The sequence below is a fragment of the Felis catus genome, chromosome A2 (genome assembly GCF_018350175.1).
Source record: "Felis catus isolate Fca126 chromosome A2, F.catus_Fca126_mat1.0, whole genome shotgun sequence".
Classification (NCBI taxonomy): Eukaryota; Metazoa; Chordata; class Mammalia; order Carnivora; family Felidae; genus Felis; species Felis catus.
Window position 1 is genome coordinate 113,346,954 of NC_058369.1, and position 26,979 is coordinate 113,373,932.

The following is a 26,979-nucleotide window of genomic DNA, read 5'->3' on the forward strand; positions in this document are numbered from 1 at the left end:
ATAGATAGATAAGAGATCTGGTTTTGGAGACACAGATACAGGCTGGAATCTTGACTCTGAAATTTACTAAGGGTGTGATTTTGGGAAAATGACTTAAATCTGCCTAAATCTGTAAAAATAAAAGAAAGAGAAAGATCTATATTATATGATACCTACATAATAAGAGTTTTTATGGAGATAAGACCAAATATTAACTAAAGTAGAAAGTTGTTCTTGTTTTAGAGATGATACATTCCTTCAACAATAAGGATTTAAACTTTAGCTTAAATTATTTAATTATGTATTTTACTGTTATTTTTGGATTTAAGTTGAAAATTTCCTTCTCTTTTTCTCTTTACACAGATTCTTGAGATTTCATCTTTGTGAGGAAAAACAAACTTTTGTCTTCTTTTACTATATTCAAGCAATCTAAGTTTTTGCATTGGAAAAAGGGTCTTTGTTTTCTCATTATCATGGAATAATTAACATTTTAACTGAGTATTTGTGGAAATATCCACATTTTAGAACATATATATTATGACTTGTATAACTTGCTGCTTGATTGGTCTTGACTAAAAATCAAAATTATGATTCAAGTAAAATGGGCCACAAGTTTTATTAAGTATTTTAAACATTGGGGTCACAGAAAGCCCTGGCCTAAGTGACAAAAATTGACATGTTAATTTTAACACCATATTGGTGAGATTTGTTGTTGTTGTTGGGAACAAATACACTTGTGTACCACAAAATATATTAATGTTCTACTTATCATAATATATGAGCCTAAAGGCAGGACTAATTCACACCTTCCACTATCATTGACTATAAACTCCATGAATATTTCTTGAGTTGGTTTAATATCATTTCTTTGTAAATGAATAGCCTTATTTTAGGGATACTAAAGTTTCTTTAAAATACATCTTATTTGTTTGGTGACATAGTTCAGATTTCATTGGTTTGGAGATAGGAGGAGTCTGTCAGAAGGAGACCTCTTTGGGGACATGACAATTGAAACTGAGGTGTGAAAGCTGAGAAGTCTAAGAAGGAGGAAAAGAATTGGGTGCTTGGGTGGCTTAGTCACTTGAGTATCTGACTCGGTTTTGGCTCAGGTCAGGATCTCCCGGTTTGTGAGATTGAGCCCTGTGTTGGTCTCTGCACTGACAGTGTGGAGCCTGCTTGGGATTCTCTCTCTCTCTCTCTCTCTCTCTCTCTCTCTCTCTCTCTCTCTCTCATTGTGCCTCCCCCACTTGTGCGTGCTCTCTCTAAACAAACAAACAAACAAACAAACTTAAAAAAGAAAAGAGCAGGGGCAACTGGGTGGCTCAGTCAGTTAAGAGTCCCATTTCACTTTGGCTCAGGTCATGATCTTGTGGTTGGTGAGTTTAAGTCCCACGTTGGGCTCTTGGCTGTTAGCGCAGAGCCCACTTCGGATCCTCTGTCTCCCTCTCCCTCTGCCTCTCCCCTGCTTTCTCTCTCTCTCTTACAAAAATGAATATGTTTTAAAAATCTGTAAAAACAAAAAACAAAAATGATTCAGGCAGAGAGAATAGCATGTGCAATGACCCTGAGGCAGAAAAAGATGGGTATATTCAAGGATATGGGTGAAAGCCAGATACTGGACTCTGGGAGCAGGCCAAGTCATGAACCTAAGTGGCTTATGGTAGACTGTTTGCCTGTGCCCTGGAAATCCATGATTTGTCTTATATGAAGTCTAGATGGGTAGAGGAAGAGTTGTGTGCCTAGATGACAATTTCCATACACCCTGTTCCATCGCATTTGATTCAGGTATTTCTACTCTGAAGGGGATTTCTGATTAGAATCTGACTGGCATATGTGCTGTTCACATTAAAACAGAATGACTTTGTATCCTAATAAAAACTTCCTGGGTTCCACCAGTGATGTGTTTTCTTTTTAGTAGCTTAGGAATTTGAGGCACAGAATGAAAAGTTAGTGAAAGTACTGTGAAGACGCCATCGATCCAACTCTAGGTTTTCTTCCTTTTGCATAAAGAATGACAAAAAAAATCTCTCTCTGGAATAGCAGTTGAACTTTAGACGAAAGTTGTATTCAGTTCTTTGTAGTCTTCTGAATATTGCCAACCAACCAGACACAGCTTTAAACAGAGGCACAAATGATCTAGGTTCTGAGCGGACGTGTGAAATCAAACACCGAACAATGGAAGTCATGTTGCTCTTGGGGAGGAAGTTCGGACTCTATTATGGGGCATTCGTCTCTTTCACAATAAGGAAATGTACCTCTCAACTCAGACCCAAATACTTTCACAGGAATTAGTCATGGATCATAGACTATAAATCACAGGAAAAAGCTCAAAGATGGCAAAATCCTATTCCCCTCATTCTAGACACATGGGGTCCCAGAGAGGTGAAGTGACTATCTACGTATAGACATGAAATGACTTGCCAAAAGTCACACAGATGTGAGCTAAGTCTAGAACCAAGTGACCTAATTTCTAATCTGATGGTTTTCCCTCTAGGCCTTACCTACCCCCAAATAACCAAATTCTTGTATTAACATGAAAAAAGGAAAAAAAATTACTGAAAATAAAACAAAATGATTCATAAGATTATATCTAATCTCAGGTACTTATTAAAAAGTTATCATTTTGAACACCTTGTAGCCACTGAGGCCAATTTCCAAATTTTGAAAATACTGGCTATATCACACTGATTGCCATGAATATTTTCTCAAAAAATAGAGGATTGCATATGTTCTGTGACCAAGTCTGTAACCTTCCTATGCCCCTCTCCAGCCCTACGCCGCTCATCATACTCTATGTGCCTTTGTCTCATTAATTTTCTCCTTTCAGAGGAAAAGAAATATTGTCATTGGTTATCCTTTGATGAACTTTGGACTCTTAATCCAACCTTTTACTGATGTTAGAGTTGTGACAAACTCTTAAAACAAAACCACATTTGAAAACTCCACATAATCTAATTTCAAGAGAATTGGCTGTGGAGAAATGTCTTAGCATTATGGATCATCATGTGTAAAGAAAATGGCCTAATCATATTTTTCATCCAGCTGTTGTTTTTAAAATTTAGGAAATGGACCAGCCATCAGATATGTTTAGCAAACAAATACATTTAAGGTCAAGGAAGGAAATTGAAACTGGATGATTTTGTTATATTTAGCAATCCATCTTTAGTCAGATTTAGTCATATTATGTAGCCATTACATGTGCAGTTTTAATGAAGGGAAGACATCACTCACTTCCCAATTGGACCTAACGGGAAGATCTGCCCATTTGTTCCCAAGTAACTGCAGGGTGTATCTTAGGTACATGCGCTAGGTATTTGGGGGGGGGGGTTGCTTCAAAGTTACTTTGACTCTGAATTTCTTCCTTCTGCTGCTTCTGTCCAGGGCAGGGGTTATTTGGAAGGAGTCAAACAAACACATCAGTAAACATGCTCATGGATATGGTATTAATTAATATTTTCTAACTTAGTGTGGCAAATCCTGACTTCAGATAAATGCAAATCTCTACACATCTCAGTGTCTTCAGCATATTTTATGCAAATAGTTGTTAAGAATAAAAATTCTAATTTCAAATGAAGAAAATTCATGACATGCATCTTGGGTTGCGGTTTAATCACTGTATACCCAGGAAGGTATCGACAGTTGTCCCGTGGAAGCTATTAAAGTTGCTGTCCAAGGTTAAATGAAATTGCAGTTTATCAGAGCAGCATTGAGAAAATAAGGGAATCTGTTCATGGCTCTTGATTAATGCCAAGCGTGATCAACACAAGGGGGTTCATTAAGCTATACATCATGTGGGTAATTTAACATGTCATTGTGCCTGCTGTCTGCTTTGAGTGTGCACAGCCCTGAGTTTCAAAGTTGTATCTCTGATGCCACTGAGTTCTGCACAGAAGCATCCCTCTCCTTTTGCTGTACACTTTCCATTATGCATACTTATTTTTTTAGACATGTTAAGCATTTCGTAAATATTACCTAATATGTTTGGGGACAAAATATGCCTTGGCTTTTTAATTGGTTCCCCTTACACTATATATATATATAATAAAACTTATTAGGAAACTCTTTTCCTTTTGGATTTTTCCTTTCCCCAATCCTATGTATGTCTTAAAATCTGATATGCTGTGGAAAAAGCTCTTGAAATCATTAACTCAATCCATGTTAATTTTTAATATTCTTATTTACTTATGTGTTGTAGTTAAAATATCACTTACACATTTCAGAGATTTATTTTTCAGTGATCTTAGTTTTTCTAGATGTGATGAAGCCTTTATCTAAAAGTATGAGAACTCTGATTTTGGCTTCTAGTTTTACTTAATTTTTCCCTTTAATTTACCTTACAGAATTAAAGTTGACACTGTTATTCACATTGAATGGAACTTGGCAGCTTATTAAAGAAAAAATATTTTTATGTAAAAGACTAAAAACTTATGATTTATCATTCCACATAATTTATTTATTTATTTATTTATTTGTTATCTAATACATGGAATTCAATATAATCATGCTTTATCACTCTCACTTAAGGTTGACTCTCCCAGTCACCAAAGATTTATGAGATGCAATGAACTAGAGGCCAAGATCTCAGCCATAACATCAATGGTTGTTGCAAGGAAGGACATGGCAAGGGAAATGTGACCACACTGAATGCAATCTTAATATCAACATTTCTGAGCAGTAATTTAGAGAGTAGGTTCCATGCTGTGTGTCTTTTAGAATCCTGTGAGCACATAGGCCAGTTGGTAATATGGACGGGGTCCTCAAACTTCCTAAAATATCCCAGTATGACAACTGTATACAGATGGCCTTGTCTTGGAATTTGGCTAATGTCTCATTAAATTAGAATCTTTAAGGGTTTTTTTAAAAATGGGACTCCCATATGATAGTGTGATGATTTTTAAGGCCAAAAAAATACCACATAAATAATTGATAGGACCTAAATACACATATGAAAGAAACTTCCATCACTGATTTGCAAGATATTGAGCTAGTTTGTTGGGGGTGATAGCCTTGTTGGCATCTACCATTCTTGAGAGATTAGAATGATGTTTAAGAGCTGAAGAAATCAGGTGCTAGCTTTTAAAGGCACACCTAAATAATGGAATGTTATTTTCATATCTGTATTTTGTGTGTGTGTGTGTGTGTGTGTGTGTGTGTATGTTTTTGGTGGGTTGTGAATTCAATATCTATAATATCCTCAAAATGAACTGTTTGATTATTTAAATTGGATGTTTGAAAATGTATTTTAATTAGGTTCAAGATCAAATTAGAATGGTGTCTAGTGAATACCAAACATTTTCAAAAGCAACACAACATAAAGTGTTTTCCTTCCTGGTATGTAAAGTAGAAAGGATGTGTTTTCACTTGTCAGCTTTCATACACAACTCCCAGTAACTATAAGATGGGTCTCCCTTAAAAAAATAACGCAAAGGTCATTTGTATAGTCAAGGTCCTCTCCTTGAATACTTTTTTAAAAAAAGTACTGATTGTTTTCTGCTTCCATTAATTGGCAAGAGTTTATTTACAAGACAATAATTAATTACACCTCTGGGAAGCCCAAGAGTCAACATGAATCAAAGCAGTCTTGGTAAGGAACATGGAAGTCTCACATAATTAAGCAGGGCGCTGGAGACCAATTGTTTATAGAATGATTTTGCTGGAGCTAATTGACACTAATTATTTAATCTGATTTTCTTCTTCCTAGTTATTCTTCTACAGAGTCGCTGCTTTCTGCTAATGATGTGCAGGGAACTATCAAGGTGCTCTATGCCTCCATTCAGTGTAGCCAGCCTTCTTTATAGGTAAATGATATTGCTTAGGTCCTTTCCTAGCAGGCTACAGAGTGTTATACAAACAAACCAGTTAGGAAATCAACAAATGATCACTAGTAAAATCTTTACCAAGCAATCATTTGTATTGATGGCTGTTATCTTTTTCTCATGTAAGAATAGTCCAGTTTTCAGTCAGATTTAAGTTAAATTCATTTAAAATAAAAAGAAAATGAGTATGCAATGAACTGACAGTTTCCACACAATATTTTTATGCATGAGATGAGGGGAAGACTGGAGTATGATTGAAAAGAAAAGCAGAACGTTTATGCAGCTGCCTAAATAAAAAGAAATATTCCAATTGAGCATATAGTGAAACATAGGGTACCAATTACATGGAAAAATGCTACTTTCTATACAGGACCTATGCTGATGGGTAAATGAACTTGGGAAATGTGCTAGCTAATTAAGAAGCATGCAATATGAATTGCATTTTCTACTACCAAGTGTCTCTGTGGTTTCTGCTCATCGGCTGCTCCCTCCTCTGAATATCACTGTTCCCTGACAGATTTCGTAGTTAAGATAATCAAAGATGGGCATTAATTTACTGGCTGTATGTTTTGATTCATTAGGTTCTTGATTCTCCACCATATTTAGGATATTGTATTTTGTGCCAGATTCAGATTCTAGCTAATCTTCTGGCTAAGAAGTTAGGAAAAATGGAATCTCTGCCCCCTTTGTAGTACTGTGAAGAATAATAGGTGTATTTTTGGATCTCTGTTACCCACCTCACCCTCTCTGTGTACACCCCCACCCACCTCTCTGGTGATGTCCTAATCTAGTCTGTACTAATCCCTTTCCTAACTCATTCTCTCCTCCCACTTTATTTTCTTTTTCTGCCATAACACGTCCTGTAATTTATCCCTCAATCTCTCCATTCTGTTTCCAGTGTGACAGGGTAGCTAAGGAGTCCATGGTTAATTTTAAATTGCTCATTTCCCCACATTATTTCCTGTTTTGGATGTGATCAATATTTTCCTTGCTGTAGAGTGCCCTCAAGAACTTGGTATAGTGGGAGGATTTAGACACGAAAAGAAACATTTTGGGGTATTGTGAGATGTGTAAATGGCAGATTGCAGAATCCAGACTGCAAGGGCATTCAGCCAATGTGAGACCTTAAAGGCAGTTCTCTTTTAGAAAATACTGTGAGATATAATAATTGCTATTATTTTATGCCAGGCACTGTTGTAAATGCTTTACATGCTTAAATCAGTGAATCTTCTCAAAAATCATGGGGGGGGGGGGAATGTTTTAATGTATTTATTCATTTATCCCCATTCTACAGATGAGGAAGCTGAGGCATTAAGGTTATATAACTTGTCCAAGATCAGATGACTGCTGAGTAGTGAAGATGAGATTCAGCTGAAGGGGTCTGACCCCAAAGCTGAGCTCTTAACCGTAGTATCTGAAGGAGATGGGCTGGAACTTTTATTTCTAGTTCTTTGGTCAGTGTGGTTCTCAATTCTGGCTTCTCATTACAATCACATGACAGGTATTTCAAAAGAAAACTTAATCTCTGGTGGGTAGGGCCCAGCCTTGAGTGCCCCCTGTGATTCTCATGTGCAGCTAACCTTTTAAGTCCGGTTCCAGGCTCTAAAGTGGGAGCTGTTTAACACCCATCTCCTGTCTATGCGCATTGCGCACCATTTGCAAAGGTTGTAAAATCATGTCAACAATCCTTTGTCAGGAAGCAGTTCCCAAGGTACCAATTCTCAGTGTCAAAGAGTCAAACTCAATAGATCCCAGGTCTCTATATTTGTAAATAGATCTAACTGTGACTGTTTGTTCAGCCACACCCAGACGGAGGGCTTCCTAAATGCCTAGTCTGTTTTTACCACTGGTGTTATTTTAATGCTTCTCTTATAGAATTATCTACATTTTAGATTTGGCTGATTGTGTTTTGTTGTTTAGCACACATTCTTTTCCTTGTATTTCCTGTAAATGGTTTTTAAGATCTAGACCCTTGATTGCATATTGACTCTGATTATTTGTGAGCATACTTCATAAATACGTATATTGCCTAATGCAACACAGCAGGAGGCATGTAACGTCTGGTTGCCCTACTTTTAATGGATGATAAGATTGATCAGTGAAGTCACATCTTGCCAATCTGAAACCTCCATTATAACGTCCCCCCTTAATCTTTTATCTAATGGCTTTTAGCCATTGAAGATTGTTGCGAGATGGGTTATTTCATCAGAAGTTGCAAAATGGTGATATTCTAATTCAACCATTCCTTCTGCATTTGTTAACCACATTTCTTCTATAAAGGAGAACTTTTGCTCATCAACTATTTAATTAATCTGAAATCAATTTGTATGGAAAATGCAGTTAAATGCTTGATTTTTTGCCTATTAATTTTCATAGTAGGGACGCCTGGGTGGCGCAGTTGGTTAAGCGTCTGACTTCAGCCGGGTCACGATCTCGCGGTCCATGAGTTCGAGCCCCGCGTCAGGCTCTGGGCTGATGGCTCAGAGCCTGGAGCCTGGTTCCGATTCTGTGTCTCCCTCTCTCTCTGCCCCTCTCCCGTTCATGTTCTGTCTCTCTCTGTCCCCAAAATAAATAAACGTTGAAAAAAAATTTTTTTTAAATTTTCATAGTAATGAATTTGATGTTCTGGTAATCTTTAAAGGAAACTCATGTTATTTTTGGTTAGCACTATAAGCTTACAGCTTTCAATGCATTGTAGTGATGATTCTTCTTGATACCTACATTGTCCCATTTTCAACTGGAAGAATGATTTCAAATTTATTGCTGTGTTCATTTGATATGACTCTGGTAGACATTGATAGCAATCATATATCCTAGGCACCTTCTCTGTAATTTCTGCTCCAGCCCTGGAATCAGCCCTGGTTCCTGTTTAGTGGGAAATGGTATTTAAAGGTCATGATATGGGGTGCTCAATACTACTGGGTTGTCACTGGCTCTAAATCTTTTTATTTGGCAGGTATGATATGCTTTTTAAGAAAGAGAAATAAATTATGAACATGCACTGAATAAATTATGAACATGCAAATATAAAAGTACCCCTTTTTTTACTTAATGCTTTTGATTTTATATTTGTATCTCTTTTCACTTAACTGAAAATCTGACTTCCCAATAGCATGAACATAATCCGTAATCAATTGTTTGCTTTATTCTCTTCTCTTTCTCTCCATTTGTATATGAATATGCATGTTTATATGTGTGTGCATGTGTGTGTGTGTATATGATATTTTTACCAATAGCTCTTCATAAGAGACTCTTAAACTGAGTGTAGTTTAATATTTCATCGTGGCTCCTTTTCTCTTTTTGATCTATACTGCTAGAATAGTCAAATTCTTTGTTTCAAAGTCTTTGAAATATTAATATTAATATTATTAATATTAATACATGGCCATATTCATTTTAAGTATGTTTTCAATTTTATTTATTTTTTAAATGTTTATTTATTTTTGAGAGAGAGAGAGAGCATGTGTACATGAGCAGGGGAGGGGCAGAGAGAGGGAGACAGAACATCCGAAGTGGGCTCTGCACTGACAGGAGAGAGCTTGATGTGGGGCTTGAGCCCATGAACCAAGAAATCATGACCTGAGCAGAAGTCGACCACTTAACCAACTGAGCCACCCAGGCACCCTGTTTTCAATTTTAAAGGATTCCCTCTTTAAAAATTTTATTTTAAATTATGTAAAACAGCTACATAGTTCTTGAGTCAAAACCATAAAACAACTCAGAGAGATCTAACTTTTGTCTTAGTTCTCTTGTCTCTTTTTCTTTCTTATCCCAAGTAGGTAACTATTTTCCTTTTTTTTGGGGGGGGGGGGCGGGTGGAGTGATCCTTCCATAGTTTCTTCTGTAAACACACACACACACACACACACACACACACACACACACACACACAAAACATAGCATGCCCCTGTCTTCTTACACAAAGGTAGCCTGTAAACACACGTATTCTTCTGTCTCTTGCTTCTTTACCTAATGATAGATCCTGGGCTCATTTGCTCCACTACAGAGTTTAGAGGTCTTCCTTGTCACTTGTCATACTTGAATGGTATGGGTGGCCACATCAGGCTGCTGAGTCTCCTAGTTCCTTTTTTTTTTTTTTTTTTTTAAGTTCGAGGTCTTTTTCTTCTCATATAGGCCATGTCTTGCAAGTCTATGTTTGGGTTCATTTTCTTTGCATAATCCAAGGAATCCTAAATTATGCCAAAGCTGGCTGTCTTGCCACCACCAAAATGGGTTCTGAATTCAAATACAAAGATGACATCTGGTGTGGTCTTGTACATTTTGGCTAGTTTTTCCCAAATTTTTGTCTTAGGTACTGTTGCCTTTCTAGGATGAAGAATATCAATGACTATTTGTTTTTGCTGAAGTAGTCAGTTGGTCATGAACTTCCTGGTCCAGATAGTTACTGTGTTGTTCATGATGGTGGCCGAGCTTCAAACAGCCAGGGAGGAAAAGAGCTCTCCTACTTCTTTTTAATTCCAACATGATCTCTCACATTCAGCTCTCTTAGCCTTTGAAGAAGTCCAATCTTTTTGGTCCACCTCCCCACTTCTTGTCCATATTGCTTTCCATCACACACACAAAACTCGAGCATTTGGTCTTGTTTGGAATACACATTCAGTAAGTGCTGGGTGACTAGAACATATGCAACAATGAGGTTTCCTTCATTTCACTCACAGAGAATCCCTGAAGTTAAGACTCAGCTTTTCTTTCTTGAGTTGCCTCTTGTTTCTCAGCCTGGATGACTTTACAATAATCTTATCTTTTCCTGCTCTAAATCTGTCTCTTTCTGAATCCAGCTTCTTTTTGATCTCCCCTCCTCATAGGGTTAACCTATCTGATCCAGTCTCTCCACAGTCTTGGATGGTAATAGTGTTGAGGATATGGAGATTTTTCTATCTTAACAGTTCTCCCACTTCTCCAGAATCATCCCTCTCAGGAACTCATCCATTCTCAGTTACAAAATGAGGATATCATAAAAAAAAAAAATTCTTTTTGTGATTTACTTATACTCTACTTCATTCCAGAGGGGATTCGAGGCATTTAACAGGGACGATGTTATATTTATTTAGTAACTGACCAGAATATTGGAGAAGGGTTTTAAATTATGGACATAAAAACTCCTACATATATGCAAGACAAACCTATCAGAAGCATTTTGGTGCTGAAATAATTGCTAAAATACTGTGTGTGTTATTACTAAATTAAAAAGTCTTGTTCAGCAGTGTAGATAATCATAGCATGTGGCTTCTAAAATTTTACATGCCTCTTTATAGGACTGTAACTCCTAAGGTTAATCAGAAGCTCCTGCAGGCTGTCTTTATCTTATCATGGTTACAAATCCATCTGAGTTTGGGAATGTGAATTATCTCAAAAGCTAAACTTTAACTAAATTCTTCAGCGGACTTAGAAAAGACATTCTTGAGAGCAGTTGAAATTTTACTTTTTCTAAGGAAGTTGGGTTTTTTTGGTGGATATAGAGACATGAAACTTGAAAATACATTTGCTTTATTTCCCTGTGTGTAAGGGAATTTAAGAAATCACCAACGTTAAGAATATTTGCTCATATTTTCTCCCTCCTAAGTTTTTTATTCCGATACAAATATAATACATGCTCAGATTATAAAACATAGATCAGACATACATGGAGTAAAAAGAAAAGAATAAAATCTTTCTCTCCCTAAAAAACTGTGATAAACAGCATTAATATTTTGATATATTTCTTTATAGGATTTTTCTAAATATAATATAAAATAGAAATTTATATAATCTAAAATATAGTTGAAATTGTATCACATGTAGTCTTTTATGTCCTCCTTTTTTCTTTGCTTGTCATTATGGTTATTAAGCATGTTTAAGACAAATCATTAAAAATTCTTTGTACTATAATTTTAATATTTTCATGGTATTCCATCATACAGAAATTGCAAAATGTATGCAATCATTCCTCTATTGTCTCACAGTTAAGCTCTTTATAGGTTTTTGTTTGTTTGTTTTTTCTGAGTATAAACCACTGTTTACATTTTAGGTAACTTCCTCAGGCTCTATTCCAGGAGTGAAATTACTAACAACTAATTGGCTCAGTGTTTGGTCTGTCACCCCTACTCTTAATCAAGATGATCAAGTCTGTCAGGAAGTGTAGGAGATAGAACTCCTATCCCATTGGGACTGAAATGTTCCAATTTCAGTCATGATACATAGAATGCCTGTGAACAACAGTCATCATTAGTTAATGAGAGCATCCTTCAGCATGGGTAGATCTGAGTCCTGGCAGGTAAGGACCCTGAGGGGAAGACAGGATTGCTGGGTTCTAGTCTCAGCTTTTCCACAATCCACTTGTAAGACCTCAGCAGCATTAATGTCTCTGTGCCTTAGTTTCCTAGTCTACAGGAGGAGGGAATTGTACTATATTTACTAAAGTTTCTTGTTGTTCCCAGGTTGCCCGATTTTATGTTTGGAAGTTTAAGGTGACCTACCTAGGTCCAAGGCTACTGTCTAAAGATGTGGCTGGTTGGATTCCTGTTTTGTCAGCATCCCATCAAATCCATGTTTTATTAGCAAATGAAGAGAGCACAGCTTTGCTTGTTCATTGGCTCAGTCCTGGTTGTCCTAGTTCATGCAACTTACTCGAAGTCCCAAGTTACCTGACAGTCTTGTTTGAGTCTGCCTCTCACCCTCTGGCAAACTCTTTTAGCTCTTCATGTCACAGTCTTCAAGAATTCTTCTAGAGACAATTATCTGGAAGTTTCTGCTCACTAATAACTCAGGCCGTTCATCTGCTTATGTAAGGAGACCTTCAAATCAGGAGTGTCAACTCTCCCCGAAGGCTCACCACTTGTCGTCCATCCTCTGGCAAATGATACCTAGTAGAAAAAGACAAATTTGCTTCAAGAAGTTCAAAGTGTGCCGTGAAGCATGGGATAGAGGAATGTAGTATTAATCTGCCGTTGACCTTCAGCCTAAAGTCAAGGTTTACACAGTGGCGATTGTAGCCAACTTATCATGTGGCTATGGCATCGAGGAACTGCCAACAATATCTCTTTTAAGAACAAGAGCAGTACCTACCAAACCATCCACACTCACCCTCAAATGGAAAGGGATGGTCACTGACAGAAAGATCTCAGTGCAAAGTTTATTATACTGCAGTGGTTCTCAGATTTGAGCATGCATCAGAGCCATGTGTCAAAACATAGATTGCTGGACCCTATCCCCAGTGCTTCTGGTTCACTGGGTCTAAGATGGGGCACAAGAATTTGCATTTCTATCAAATTCCAGATATGCTGCTGATGCTCCCAAGACCACACTTTGAGAATCAGTGGCCTACTGGATTTGAAGCACTCTTCACTGTAATTACACTGGTGTCTTCCATTTGAATGAAAGGTGAGGTTGCAATAAGATGTTAAGTAGCATTTATAAGGTGAAGGGTAGTGGCTGCAGGTAGGGCTGGCAATAGATATTCTATAGAGACTAACCCAAGGAGAGTCAAAGTAGTACCATAGAGAATATGGAAGTTAAAGCGTAATGACTGAAGGTGTTCCTAGTGGAATTTGGCTGTCAGAGATGAGTAGCTAAGCCTAGAGAAGAAGCCACTAGGGTAAGGAGCTTAACTGGCAGCAAAATTGCGTCTTTACAGAGTAACCATCTGTAGGTCAGTTACACATTGAACTTAGTCAATTATCGGCTCCTATCAATTTACACTTTTCTCAATTAGTAATGCTACATCTAGTTTTTCTCTGAAAATATGAATAATAGTGATAGATTACTAATAGAGTAGTCTATTATGGAATATTGGCTTGCAGGAAACTTGTTCTTTTCTTGCATTTTTTTCCACATAAGAATTTTTCACATTTAAATGATCTGCATCTTCCAGTGCTTGCCCCTTCCAAAGGGAGTTCAATATACCACAGCTCCCAGGAATATGGACAGGAGGAACTCTACTTTATAGTTATTGTCTCCTAGAGGCACTCCCTCTTGTCCAAGTTTCAGCCAGAGAATCAATGGGGAGCAAACCAGGATCAATTTTAATTGATTGTTCAGGTTTTTTCTTTTTTTATAATTGGCATTCTTCCCTGATGCTTGACAGAATAACAAGTAGACTGTGATGCCCTGTAATTTTAACTCCCATTCTACATGCATATCACTGTATAGCTACTATTGTACCTACAGCAGGACACTGCCCCCATGCAATGTCAGAGGAAATAGGGGAGCAGAAGGTAGGAGAAATGTGACAAAATTGTGCTTATATGTGTTTGCCTACACACAGACACAAACACATGGGCTCCAGTTGTCATGGTTTTGGCCAAGACGTCCATTTCTGATAACAAAATAGTGTACAGGGAATAAACTTTTGCAAATATTAAACTGATATGGTTTCATCTCCTCCTTAGTACACATTTGTAAACTTCTCCAAGGTTATATCAAGAGATTAATTTTTCCAAAGTAGGAGAGAATAGGATTAGGAAGACTCTTGAAAACCAAATTTGGATACTAGAGGACATTGGAAATCTAGCAAATGTGGAAGACAATGTGGGTTGCTTCCTTAGCATCTATTCCCCCCTTGTAATCTTGCTAACAGAATCCAGACTTTGGGGTGACACTTGTACCCAGCCACAAGGGATGAAACTTGAAGGTTTAAGTAAATCATAGTAATCTAAAATAACTGAAAAGTACCCAAATCAACAGTTGTCCAACTTGGTGACATATTACATTCAACTGAGGAGCTGAAGAAATACTGAGGCTTGGCATGAATACTGATTTAATTGGTCTAGAGTGAGACAGAACGTTAATATTCCTAAAACTCAACAACAGCTATGGATGAGAAGCATTGGTTTAAAATTTTAAAATCACTATTTTCTAAAACAAATTTGACCATATTTAGTTTCCCTTCATACTTGCTGTTATGAGAATATTTAAAGACAAAATAATGAAGCCATGTTCCCCCTGTACTTCTGAGTTAATAGTATTAGAAAGCATGGGGATCTACCTAAATATTCATTTTTGAGTCCTGTCCTAGGTATTTTCCATACACTTTCATTAAATTCTTATAACACTACAGAGAAGTACAATTAATATCCTCATTTTGTAGATGAGAATATTGAGGCTAGGCAGAGAGGTAGTGAGGGAGTCAAACCCAGATGTTTTGGGCTCCAAACTTCATCATCTTTCTACTGTTTTTCAAAAGCTTTCTCTTTTCATCCATTTCCCAGTAGCTGGTTCCTACCCCTTGTTTCCCTGGTTCAAATCCAAGACAGTAACTTGACATTTCTGACTCTCCACTCTAATCTTCCAGCTCCTCCATTTAAGATTCACTCCAGTCATGACCCAAACTTATTAGACTACTTTTGGGGATCAAAATTGTGTCTGTCAGTCCAAGGCCTGAAGCCCAAATACTTGCACTCTTAGGAGCATTCCAGTGCCTCCAATCCTAGAGAAACAAAAGAGATTCCCTTGAGCTTCCTGATGCGCACTTCTAGAAGCTGCTTTCTTCTTGTGCAAACATTTGCTGTGAATCATCAGGAATTAAATTCATCTGTACATTGTGCTTCAGTTGACTCTGGGATGTTAATGATCAGAATTTGCTATCTACACTAAGCAGTCTGGATAAAAAATCAGATGTCAATTTTAGTGTAACATTTCTTGTAATGAACTCTAACTCTCAATGCATCTTGTAAGAGAGCTTAAGGTCTGAATTCCTTCTTTCACCACCAGTGGCCAAAAAACCCTAAGTCATTTGTTTTTAGCAGTATTTTGCTTGGCTGTCAACCAAATATTCTTTACTCATGATCAGTGTATATTTCTTTCAAAAAAAAATTCTCAAGCCAATACTAACTGACTTGATTTATTTTGTTTCTGATATTTCTCTTACTTTACTCACGTTTCAGTCCATTACATCGAAGCTGCTGAATTCTATTAAAAAGGCCCGTTTTCCAAATGACCAAAGTAGTTGTGAAAAATATCATTGTTAACTTTCTGAATAATTTAGTACCTCAGTTCATGTTGGTTTGCACTCACTGAACATGCCATTTTTTTACTGTGTAAATATGACAGAAGTATATTGATCTTGTGTCTTAAGTGCTTAATCAAACTCTATTAATACTGCTGGTCATAAACTATCTATCAGTAAGACATGGCTTTGAAATGTTTGCATCTATGAATCAAACTTAAATGAAATAATATATCATAAGACTATTTTTCTGGGCCTAAGGGAAGTTGATCCTAAATTTCTCATGTTGTGTTATTAACCTGCGTGTTGGCTTTGTCTACTTCTATGTAAAGTATGCTGATTTATTAGAATGCTCACTCTACAGTAAACTGTAATTGGATGCTCTTGAAAGAATGAGTTTCATTGATCTAGGCAATGACCACAGATATTACTGAAGTAAACCTCTTAACAGTGTTGGGGCGTATTTTGGCCATGATCAATGTTTCTGAATCTTCCCTTGGAATTTTTTTTGTTTTGTTTTGTTTTGTTTTGTTTTATTTAGTGCTATCTGCATTGATTTAAATCTGCAGTAAATGGTAAGTACTAAATTTATCTTGACACAAATTTCATTACTTTTCTGGAGATGCAAACTTTTCTTTGTTTACTATAGATTAAAAATCTTCCCTGATAGCTTTTGAAAATAATCTATTTGTACTTATGTCAGTGTGCATCAACAGCTGACAATAAGTAAAGTGAAAAATGAAAGACATTGCATTTAAATAGTTAAATTGAATTCCTTCCTTCCTTCCTTCCTTCCTTCCTTCCTTCCTTCCTTCCTTCCTTCCTTCCTTCCTTCCTAAGGTTTTCAAGTATCTACCTTGGTGGTTTCTAAAGAAATTCTGAATTTTCTAAAAACTAAAGGTCAAGTTCAACAGGTTTGACTCTCCTTTATGCCTGTGACTAGAAATTGACAAGTAATATGCTAGAGGATGAATAATGAGTCTGATTTTGATACAGTCCTAGCCCCTAAGCTTTTATCTTGACGAGCGCGGGCTTTGCAAGTAACTTTCCGCCCTACTTAACAACATTACGCCTAAGGGAAAAAAATCAGGAACAGGTTCTAAACTACACGTGAGCTATTTATCAGTCTTCTGAATTAGACATCATGGAAAATGTAGAAAATACAGTTTAGTAACATTTTATTAGAATTAAAAGACAAAGAAGGGGAAAACCCCCAAGAGCAGATATATGCATGGTACAATTTGGGGTTAGAGTAGAAATTACTTGAGGATGTTAGATTTTTATGTCCTTCATTTTAATGTCTACAATAAAGTTAAAATTCTCCCTGGTGTAAAGAAAATACAGGGCACTATGTTTATTTGGCTTTCTTTCAAAAAGTAGTATACACAAAGCTATACATGCACATATTATAAAGTTCAAAAAGTAGCAAAGGGATTTGGGGTAAAAAGTAAGCCATCCTTCTACTATCCAGTAGTTAGCTACCTAATCATCTCCCTGCAAGCAACCAGTTACCTGTTTTTTGTATATACTTCTAGAGAAACATTCAGTGCACTTAACAACTATGTGTGTATGTATATATGTGTGCATGTATACACAAATGGTAGCACATTGCAGTGTTCTCCATCTCGATTTTTTTCATTTACCAATGCTTTAAAAGACTTTTCCATATCATTACACACTCTTGTCTCATACTTTTTTTTTAACGTTTATTTATTTTTGAGACAGGGAGAGACAGAGCATGAATGGGGTGGGGGGGTCAGAGAGAGAGAGAGGGAGGCACAGAATCTGAAACAGGCTCCAGGCTCTTAGCTGTCAGCACAGAGCCCGACGCAGGGCTCGAACTCATGGACGGCGAGATCATGACCTGAGCTGAAGTCGGACACTTAACCGACTGAGCCACCCAGTCGCCCCCCCTTTTTTTTTTTCTTGTCTCATACTTTTAAAAAAGCTGTGCAATAATCTATTCATTAGATGTATCATAATTTATTTAACCAGACCTCCACTGATGGAATTTAGGTTTTTCCAATTCCTTGCTGTACATAGATTATTTGTTACATGTGCAAGCATATCTACAGGTTATATTCGTGGGTGGAATTGCTGGGTCAAAGGGCACGTTTAACTAAAATTTTGGCAAGCATTGCCAGAATGATGTTTTAATCTTTAACAATTGGTCCAGCACAGGCTCTCATCGCTCAGAATGGATGCCAGCTGTCAGGCAACTGGTCAAGGCTGGGTATCAGATGAGAGAAAGCACTGTCAAATTGCCCTCTAAACATGTAACTGCTTGGTTTCCTTTAAATGATATTTATGGGACCATACTCCTCCATAATTATTTCCATTTATAGAATTTGCTAAATCTCAGTGGTTTTTGTATGAACATTATTGCCCACAAAATGTTACTTGGAAACCACTGGTAGATTGCCTAGTAGTAAATTGCTATATTCAAACTATGTATTCAATGTAGTAAACTATTCATGACAAAGACAAATTCAGCATTGCCTGTCAACATTAATACCATGCAGGGTTCCCTGCCCATGTGACTGAGTAGGTGACTAGAGCAAAGAGTCTATCTGCCTCTTTCTCTAGAAGGTAAGCCTCATGGGGCCAGGAAGTTGTTTTTATTTCCTATGACATTATCTTCACCACTTAGAAAAATGCCTGGTAGTAGTCAGAGTGCTCAAAATGTATTTCGCTACTTATTAATAAATGGGTATTGAACTGAGAATCAAGAAGATAATCTTCCCTACAAATATGGTGAAAAGTTGTGAATATTCACAGAGTAACACTTTTCTGGTTATATATTTTCAGTTTCCTAACATTTGGAGATGAGTCACTTAGTAAAGATACATCCTGATGTCAGAATTGTTGAAGTAAAGCCTAGATTTCACCATTAGGTCTTTTAATTCAGCTCCTTGAGGAAGAGTATCTATGTTTAAATATTCTTAGACCATGGTTATTGCTAAAATTTGCACATTTTATAATATGGTAATTGTATCTAGCTAGCTGATGTCTTTTGTTTTGGAGGGCTGGGGTGTAGATACTTTCGAATGTAGAATTTAACACCTGAAGTAGTAATTATGTGTACTTAGAAATTACAGGGTAGAAATTGGAAATTGGAATGGAAAAGGCAGGTTATAGAAAATAATATGCAATATATAGATTTATGTGTTGAGTACTGTGGGGACACATAGCAAAAATTGCTTGTGATACCTTAAAACAAAGTTGCTAAGTTTCTTAATTCTCTCCGCCTCCCTTCCACCTCCAATTCATGAGAAACAATGAAGCAAAGTCATGTAACAAGATGATGGTTCCAAAACACTGCAGTAGTAACATGGAATTCAGTGCTGTCTCATAAATTCAGATCATCTGGGAAAAGCATGTTCTAGAATTATTGTTTGACATATAATACAATGTCTTCCCAACAAACTGAATTATTTGGACTCCTTCAGCCTTTTTCCCACATAAATAGATACTGTATTTAAAACACGGGGAGTTGAGATGATTTTAAAAAAAAAATCCCAGAATTTCAGGCAAATGAAAACTAGGTAAATGTAGTAGGGAATCTATACAAACTTTAAAAGACCATGAATGCTAGCCAGTTTTCTCGAAGGCTCTCACTGTAAACTCCATGAGGAATGGGTTTATTTGGTTCACCCTCATATTTTAGGACCTGGCACCCACTAGGACTCAATAAATATGTGTGGAATGAGTAGAAAGAATGTTCTGCTTTTGTGAGGCTAATGAGGTTCTTAGCAAAAGCAACAAGTGGTCAGTATTTGTTAAAATGTTGAACTTTGTAAAGCAAAGAGTTGGAGTGTTGAGTTATTAAATAATGCTCATGATATCAAGCCTGGATCCCATTAAGTCCCAGGGTAAGGGGTGAACAGTTAATTTCATAGCTGTACTAAATAGTTATATCGCATATCAGTCAAGGTGATATATCCCTCTAAATCCCTTGGAAAGCACCCAAGGGCAGAGGCCGGAAATCATTATAAACTTGGCTTGGAAAACTGCTAATAAATGGGTCATGGAACTTTTTTTTCCAGTGCAAAGAAAATAATGTAGTGATGGGATTGTGTCTTTTCCCCTTTTCTTTTGAAAACGCTTTTAGTGTTAGGATCTGTTCAATAGATGATTTAGGGATATTCTAATAATAAATGTTTCTGTGTTTTATATTCAGCACTTATGAAAGTGGATACTTGCTGAGTTGTATTATCAGATTAAAATCTCCATCAATCAAAGGGGGAGAAGAGAGGAGTTTATTGGGTTTGTAAAGATCATTTTATTAGGAAAACTGAGAATTACTAAAGTTTTATTTGAGGGTGGTAAATGGGAAGGTTTTCTGTGTAAGAACTGAATGTAGTTAAATAATAATGGGAGAATGTTTAATAGATAAGGCTTTAAGAGATAAGGCTTCAGAATTTTACAAAGAGCTTTCAGTTATAATATGCAATTAAGCATATTGGAAAAGCTATTGAAAATAAAGCATAGTTCTACATTGTTAAAGAAATGAGGACTGGAAGCAATATTCACAATTAACATCAGGTTAGTTCATCATCCCTTGATTTACAGTGATTTAACAATGTAGCATGCCACACATTTTTCAAAATCCAATTGCTAATCTATTTCAGGTCAGAATGAACTGGAACACTATTAGAACTTCATCTTGGTGGTCTGACCTAAAATGGAAATGCATGTACCCGTGCTAACAAGTTTGCATTACTTCTGGGGACTACATCATGCTTCCAGGATTGTTTTTCATCATGACTGTGCCTCATTGCCTTTGTATTCCTGGAAAACATGGAGTTCCCGATGAAGTAAAAGTGAGCTCTGCACATGAGGTAAATGTGAATTTCACCGCGGATGTGGTACAGTCAGGAGGGATTGGGATAAATGTAAATTGCTATTCCCATCCCTTTTGTCTTCCCGCTCTTTTACCCAAAAATGTCCTGCTGAAGCCCTCGTCTCCCCTCCACTCCTCTGCCCACTCCAACCCCCAAAGAAATAAAGCTGTTAGGTAAATCAGATTTCCCCTTGTTAGTGAGGAGATAATTTCGTAGTTTTCAAGGACTTTTGTAGAATGTATTGAGAAAAGTATTGAATTCCCCACATACAGTTTCCTTTGGCACCATGTGGCCAAGGTGCTGCCTCGCTAATTGGTGAACTCTGCTGATAGACTGAAGTCTCCTTGGAACACGGCATCCAAACTTGACTTGGTCTGCCCAGCTGAAGATTACTGCCTTGTGCGATGCTACAATGTGAAAAGCAAAGGAATAAACACTTAACAACTGGCCTGCACATGACTTCTTAGATATTTTTTTTTAAGTTTATTTACTTATTTTGAGAGACAGAGCAAGAGAAAGAGAGTTCAGGAGGGCCAGAGAGCATGAGAGAGAGTCTCAAGCAGCCTCTGTGTTGTCAGTGTAGAGCCTGACGTGGGGCTCGAACTCACGAACCATCAGATCCTGACCTGAGCTGAAATCAAAAGTCAGACTCTTAACTGACTGGGCCACCCAGGCACCCCAGATTTTTTGTTTTTTAATGGCATCCATGCTTGCTCCTTTAATAAACTGAATGAACTGTACAGGCCCATCATAGCAATGTCTCCTCACAGCTGCTGCACAGAGGTGACCTGCTTTAAGGAAACCCAATTCATGAAAATGCAAATTTAACCTGAACTTTACAATACAATGATCCTTCAAGACACTATGAGGACACTATAGGTATGAAGAACTTATACCTTTGCTGAGTGCTGAAGGCTTTTCTGTACTTTAAAATGTGTAAGGGGGGAAGGGCGTGTACTTCAGTTTGTTCAAGCAGAGTGTGGCCAAAAGTGGGTGTGTGGATTTTCCACACACCAGTGGGAATCCATCACTTCTGGTAGGAGGTTATTTGTAATTCTGTGGGGGAAATGGCAGTTGTGAAGATTTGAGAATGAACTAGAGACAACTTCCCTGGGCTGGGCCTTGGGCCAGAAGGGATTCCACAGACTTTTTCTGCTATATAACAAGACAAGTGGTACAATTTCCTTGATGGGACAAAGTAGCTCTTAAGAGCCCTGGACACTGGAAAGGTGACTTCCCTGAGGGGTCTGTGCTAAGAAAGACCCTGAAGCTTATGATATGATTTAGAATACAATGTATGACTTACCCCTCCCTATGTAAAGCAAAACACACATCACTCCCGAGTAATAATAATAACAGCCTGAGCTCTCACTCTGTGCCAAGCACTGTGTGAAAACCTTACTGAATTAATTTCCTGTGGCTGCTCTAACCAAATACCATAAACTGGGAGGCTTAAAACAACAACAAAAAATATTTTTCTACAATTCTAAAGACTCAAAATCCAGGTGTTGGTAGGGCCACATTTCCCCCAATGTCTCTTCTGGCTCCTGTAGCTGCACACAATTTAGCTCACGACAGCTCAACACCCCTCTCTGCCTCTGTCTTCCTGTGGATTTCTTCCCTCTAAGTGTCTCCTCCTCTTAGAAGGACACCAGTCACATTGGCTAAAGACCCACGCTAATTCAGTAGGACATCATCTTAATTTGGTCATGTTTGCAAAGACACTCTTTTTCCAAATTAGCTCACATTTTCAGGTACTGGGAGTGAGGGCTTCGACATATTTTGAGGGGGAACAGAGGTCAACTCCTAGCACTACCAGATGACTCCTTTAATCCTTGTAACAATCCCGGGAGGAAGTTCTTGTTATTGTCCCCATTTTGCAGTTAAAGAAACAGACTCAGAGAAATGGTATTATTTGCCTGAGGTCACTGAGCTGGATCGACACTAGGATTCCATAATTGCAGCTGAGACCTGACGATTCCTAAACCCGCACGTTTAATTCTGATGGAAGTGAGTTAATCTATTTCATTGGTCTGTAGCTATAATTATAGCTAGAGCTTTCTTTAGTTGGAATCAAGATAAGGGACTTCCATCACCCATTTCTTAATTCTCCTTCAAGATGTGCTTGAACTGCTTTAAGAATATCATCTCTTAAACCTTATTTGGTGGTGGGTGACAAAGGGGTCATTCTGAAGTGTTTGATGGTAGATTCATGTGGTTCTAATAGTCTCATTAATCTCCTATTTGCAGCTACAAAAATTCTCCTGGTTCAGATTTCCTATATGCAAAGATTGTGTGTGAGTAGTTGGCATCAGAGCAACACGGCTAGAATTTTTTGGAAGTTCAGTGGCCATGTGGTGCTACCATGTATTTTTGGAAATAGAGAAATAATTGCTTCCCCCCTGCCACTCATGATTTACATGTTATGAAAAATAAAGATATCTTGATGAGTTCAAAGACAATCAAAATATTACAGTCAGAAATTTTCCAACTGCTTGGAAAAATCATACACCTTTATTTCCTGGGCAATAAAAAGAACTCCTTGCCAGAGAAAGGCTTGAGTAAATGGTGAAAGGGAGAATTGCATTCCTAACATTAGCACAAGTTATTTAACCCCTCCAGGCCCCAGTTTCTCATTCATAAAATGTGGAAACAAGTAAAGATTATTAAGATACTTTCTGTGTCAAATTACCGCTCTAAAAAGCTTTCACACAGGTTGATATTTAAAAAAATGTTAGCCATGAAAGCAAATAAACAATTTAGAATAAACACCTACCATTATTCTCTTTAGCTAATTGTTGTTGTATCGGTGGTAGAAATTTTTGGTTAATAATAATACATTTTAAAATAATGTATTTAATGCCATTGATGAATGGATATGTGGAGTTTCTGTGGCTGTGCATCCTTTTTCTCTTTGAAACACATAGCACAGATTGTTGACGTATCTCAGATCTGGAAACGTTAATGTAATTGGGGTGGGTTCCCTGATCAGCTGGCCTCATCTGGCACCTGGGGTATGTGCTTTCGCCTTCACACTATCCTGCCTCACGCTCTCCTGTAGGATGCTTGCTAGCTGTATACAGGCAGTCAACATTGGAGCCTAGCAAAGTCTCAGGGTAGGCGTGCAAGCCTTTCTACTGGACAATGCCCGATGTAGGTGGGTAGCTGGGAAAACGGGTCCTCACCCCACAGTGGTGAGAACTTCCGATGAGCACAGCGACTACTCCCCAAGGATGGCCAGAAGAATTGCCTACAGCAAGGCACTGAGAGTGCTTATCAGTGCTGTTGGTGATAGCGCTTAGTCCGGTGTAACTGTCCCAGGTAGGCCCTCTGAGCAACATCCCTTCTCCTCCAATCCTCCAAAATCATGCCCTAGCTTCCAGTTCCTGCCAAGGTCAGGCTGGGAGAAGATGACCTTTTAATAACAAACATACCAATGAAGCCACATAATAGAAGCCCATTGAGCTAGCGCTGTGGGCTAAATATTTGCTCTCCTGCCATCCCAAATTCATATCACAAAACTCTAATCCCTAGTGTGATGGTATTTGTAGATGGGCCTTTGGAAAGTAATTAGATTATATGAACAAAGCCCTCATGATGGAATTAGTGCCCTTATAAAAAGGGACATGAGAGAGCTTTTTCTGTTCTCTGCCGTGGAAGGATGTGCTGGGAAGATGGCATTTCAGGAATAGGGTCCTTACCAGTACCTTGATTTTGGACTTCCCAGCCTCCAGAACTGTGAGAAATTGATATATGTTGTTTATGCTACTCAGTCTATGGTATTTTGTTATAGAAGTTCTAACTGACCAAGATAGGTAGGTATTCTCATGTTCCTTGTGTTAGTCAATGAACAGACAAACTCTGTCTCTTAACTTCTGTAAACTGGCCTCAGTAAATTATACTTTCACTGACTATCTTTCTTGCTGCATAGGGCCCTAAGAGACATTGAATTGAGATATAAAAGATCGTGTTACTTTATGTATGTATGTATGTATGTATGTATGTATGTATTATTTATTTTCTTTCATAATTGAGATTTTATTGTTTATTTTGAGGATCAATACATAGATATTTCAATTTATACACAATTCTCAACATTCATGCTGATGATCTCCAAAGTCCTACAGTTGTGACTCTTTTCTAAGCAGTTATTCTGGTGACTTTCCAGCTCAAAATTCACAGGCAGATCTTCTTTAAGAGGATGTCAGTTACCAATATCTTCAAATATTGATTGGCTGTTACATTATAGGTCCCACTAATTCACAATATAATATATATGCTACATACCCCAAATTTCAGGCTTTCACGGCACATTAACAAAGTTATTAGAAAAGTTGGGCTACCACGACCCCTGAATGATGTGGCAGAGGACATACAATTCTGACAGGGAAGAGCCAGGATCAAGAAGTGGTTTTCTTTTGGGAATGATTTTACTAAAAACATGGGAATAAAATTGACTTAAAATGTTGAAGACCTATTAAATGCACAACCTTGACTCCAAATTGCCATTCAGCATGTTTTGTGTTATAGGTGTAGAAACTAGCACTCCCCCAATCTATGGAATGTTAAGCCAACACCCAAGACACTCAAAACCTGGAATAATTCAATATTTCACTATTTTCTGGTTGTACCAAAACATAAACAATGAGCAAATGATTTTGCCCCTTCAAAAAAGCGCTTCCATGTAAAAAATAGGAAAGGGGGATACCCTCCCTATTAAAAGTGTTTTCACCAAAAAAATGCCTGTTTACAAAATAATTGGTAAAAATATTCCTCTGGATTGTTCAGGAAGGGAGACAGGGACCATTAATAAGACATGTAGGTGGTGTGAATCAGATTTGGCTTCTTCCTCTGCTGCTTCTTCGGAGGCTACACTCTCCTCTTGTCTAGTTTCTCCATTTTCTGCAGCTTAATCTTGAGATTCTTGGATAGACCCTTGACCTGTTTTCCCTTTGCTCTCCTCTCCCCTTTTGTTTCATCCTTTTGTCCAAAGATTTAACCTCTCCTGCTGCCATTTTTGGTTTCCGTTTCCACTCTTGCAGAAGCAGTTTTGGCTGATAACCTTGCCGATCTCTAGAGTTCTCTAGAGGAACTGAGGATCTGAGCTGCCCTTCCTGTTGGGCATGTGGGCAGTGGGGAGGGCACATGTCAGATGCCTGGTGCCCAGAGCCTTTGTGAAGTTGGGATGCCTGGAGGCTGCTCTTCTTCCTGCTCCCATCTCCACCTCCCCGCCCCACCCCCCGCCATTTATTTAATAATGCCTATTCATTCATTTATTTGTCCAGTCAACACATATTTACTGAGTGATCATTTGGTGGGAATCACAATTCTAGGTGTACAATGGTGGGAAGCAAACCAAACAGACATATCTCTTGCCCTCATGGAGCTTCCATTATATACATAACTGAAAGTTGAATTGTGGCTTACATTTTCCACTATTCATTTTTATTTGAACCTTTAACATTCACTAGATTTAACAGGTATGTCATATTTGTTTATTCCTCTATTTCATGTTTTATATGTGTGAGTTATTGGTATTTACTTTATATTATTGGATCCTTGAGAACAGAGATTTGTTTTTTTGTCTCTCTTTGATAGAAGACTTATTATAACAAATGTATCTTAATCAACATTTGTTAATGATTTTTTTTTCCATTTAGATTCACACAATTTTAGCCTTGGAAGAAGTCTTAACAATCATATAATTTAATCCTCCAGTTGTATAAGTGAGACTATGGAGGCTTTAGGTGATAGTATCTATTTATTTATTTTTTTAAATTTTTTTTAACGTTTATTTTATTTTTGAGACAGAGAGAGACAGAGCATGAACAGGGGAGGGTCAGAGAGAGAGGGAGACACAGAATCTGAAACAGGCTCCAGGTTCCGAGCTGTCAGCACAGAGCCCGACGCGGGGCTCGAACTCACAGACCGTGAGATCATGACCTGAGCCGAAGTCGGACGCTTAACCGACTGAGCCACCCAGGCGCCCCTGTATTTATTTTTTTTAAGTAAAATACTAGAAAGAGTTGTGGTCAGTACTACTGTTGCCAGGTTCACATAACTAGTTTGGTCAAAATGGGCTGGAATTTAGTTTTTCTGAATTACTTAATTAACTATATGATTCTTAAGTCTTTATTAAAAAATTGGTGTTTAAAGAGCTTTAATTTCAGACAAATGTCTTGAACTTAAGGTCTATTATTTCCTAGTTCCACAATCTTTGCTAATTTCTTAATTTCTCTGAGCCTTGAATCCAAATATGCATTCTTCTGTGGGTTTTCATTAGGATTAAATAAAATATGATATGTAAAGTACTTGGCATATAACTCATTCTGATAATGTGGGTGGCCTATTTTCAACATGCCTGCCAAATCCTGGAGACAGAACAAGCAGAGGTGAA

At 37.6% G+C, this 26,979-nt stretch overlaps 1 long non-coding RNA gene across 2 annotated transcripts in view; it reads left to right on the forward strand.

The window, feature by feature from the left end:
• LOC123383899 overlaps nucleotides 1-26,979 on the forward strand; it is a 162,554-nt gene that overhangs the window by 27,504 nt on the left and 108,071 nt on the right. Inside the window, exon 2 of one of the 2 annotated variants that reach the window (XR_006594267.1) lies at nucleotides 20,370-20,579. The exons of the other annotated variant lie outside the window; for it this stretch is intronic. This is a non-coding gene — a long non-coding RNA (uncharacterized LOC123383899). The remainder of the gene's footprint in view (nucleotides 1-20,369; nucleotides 20,580-26,979) is intronic. 2 annotated transcript variants of the gene reach the window in all.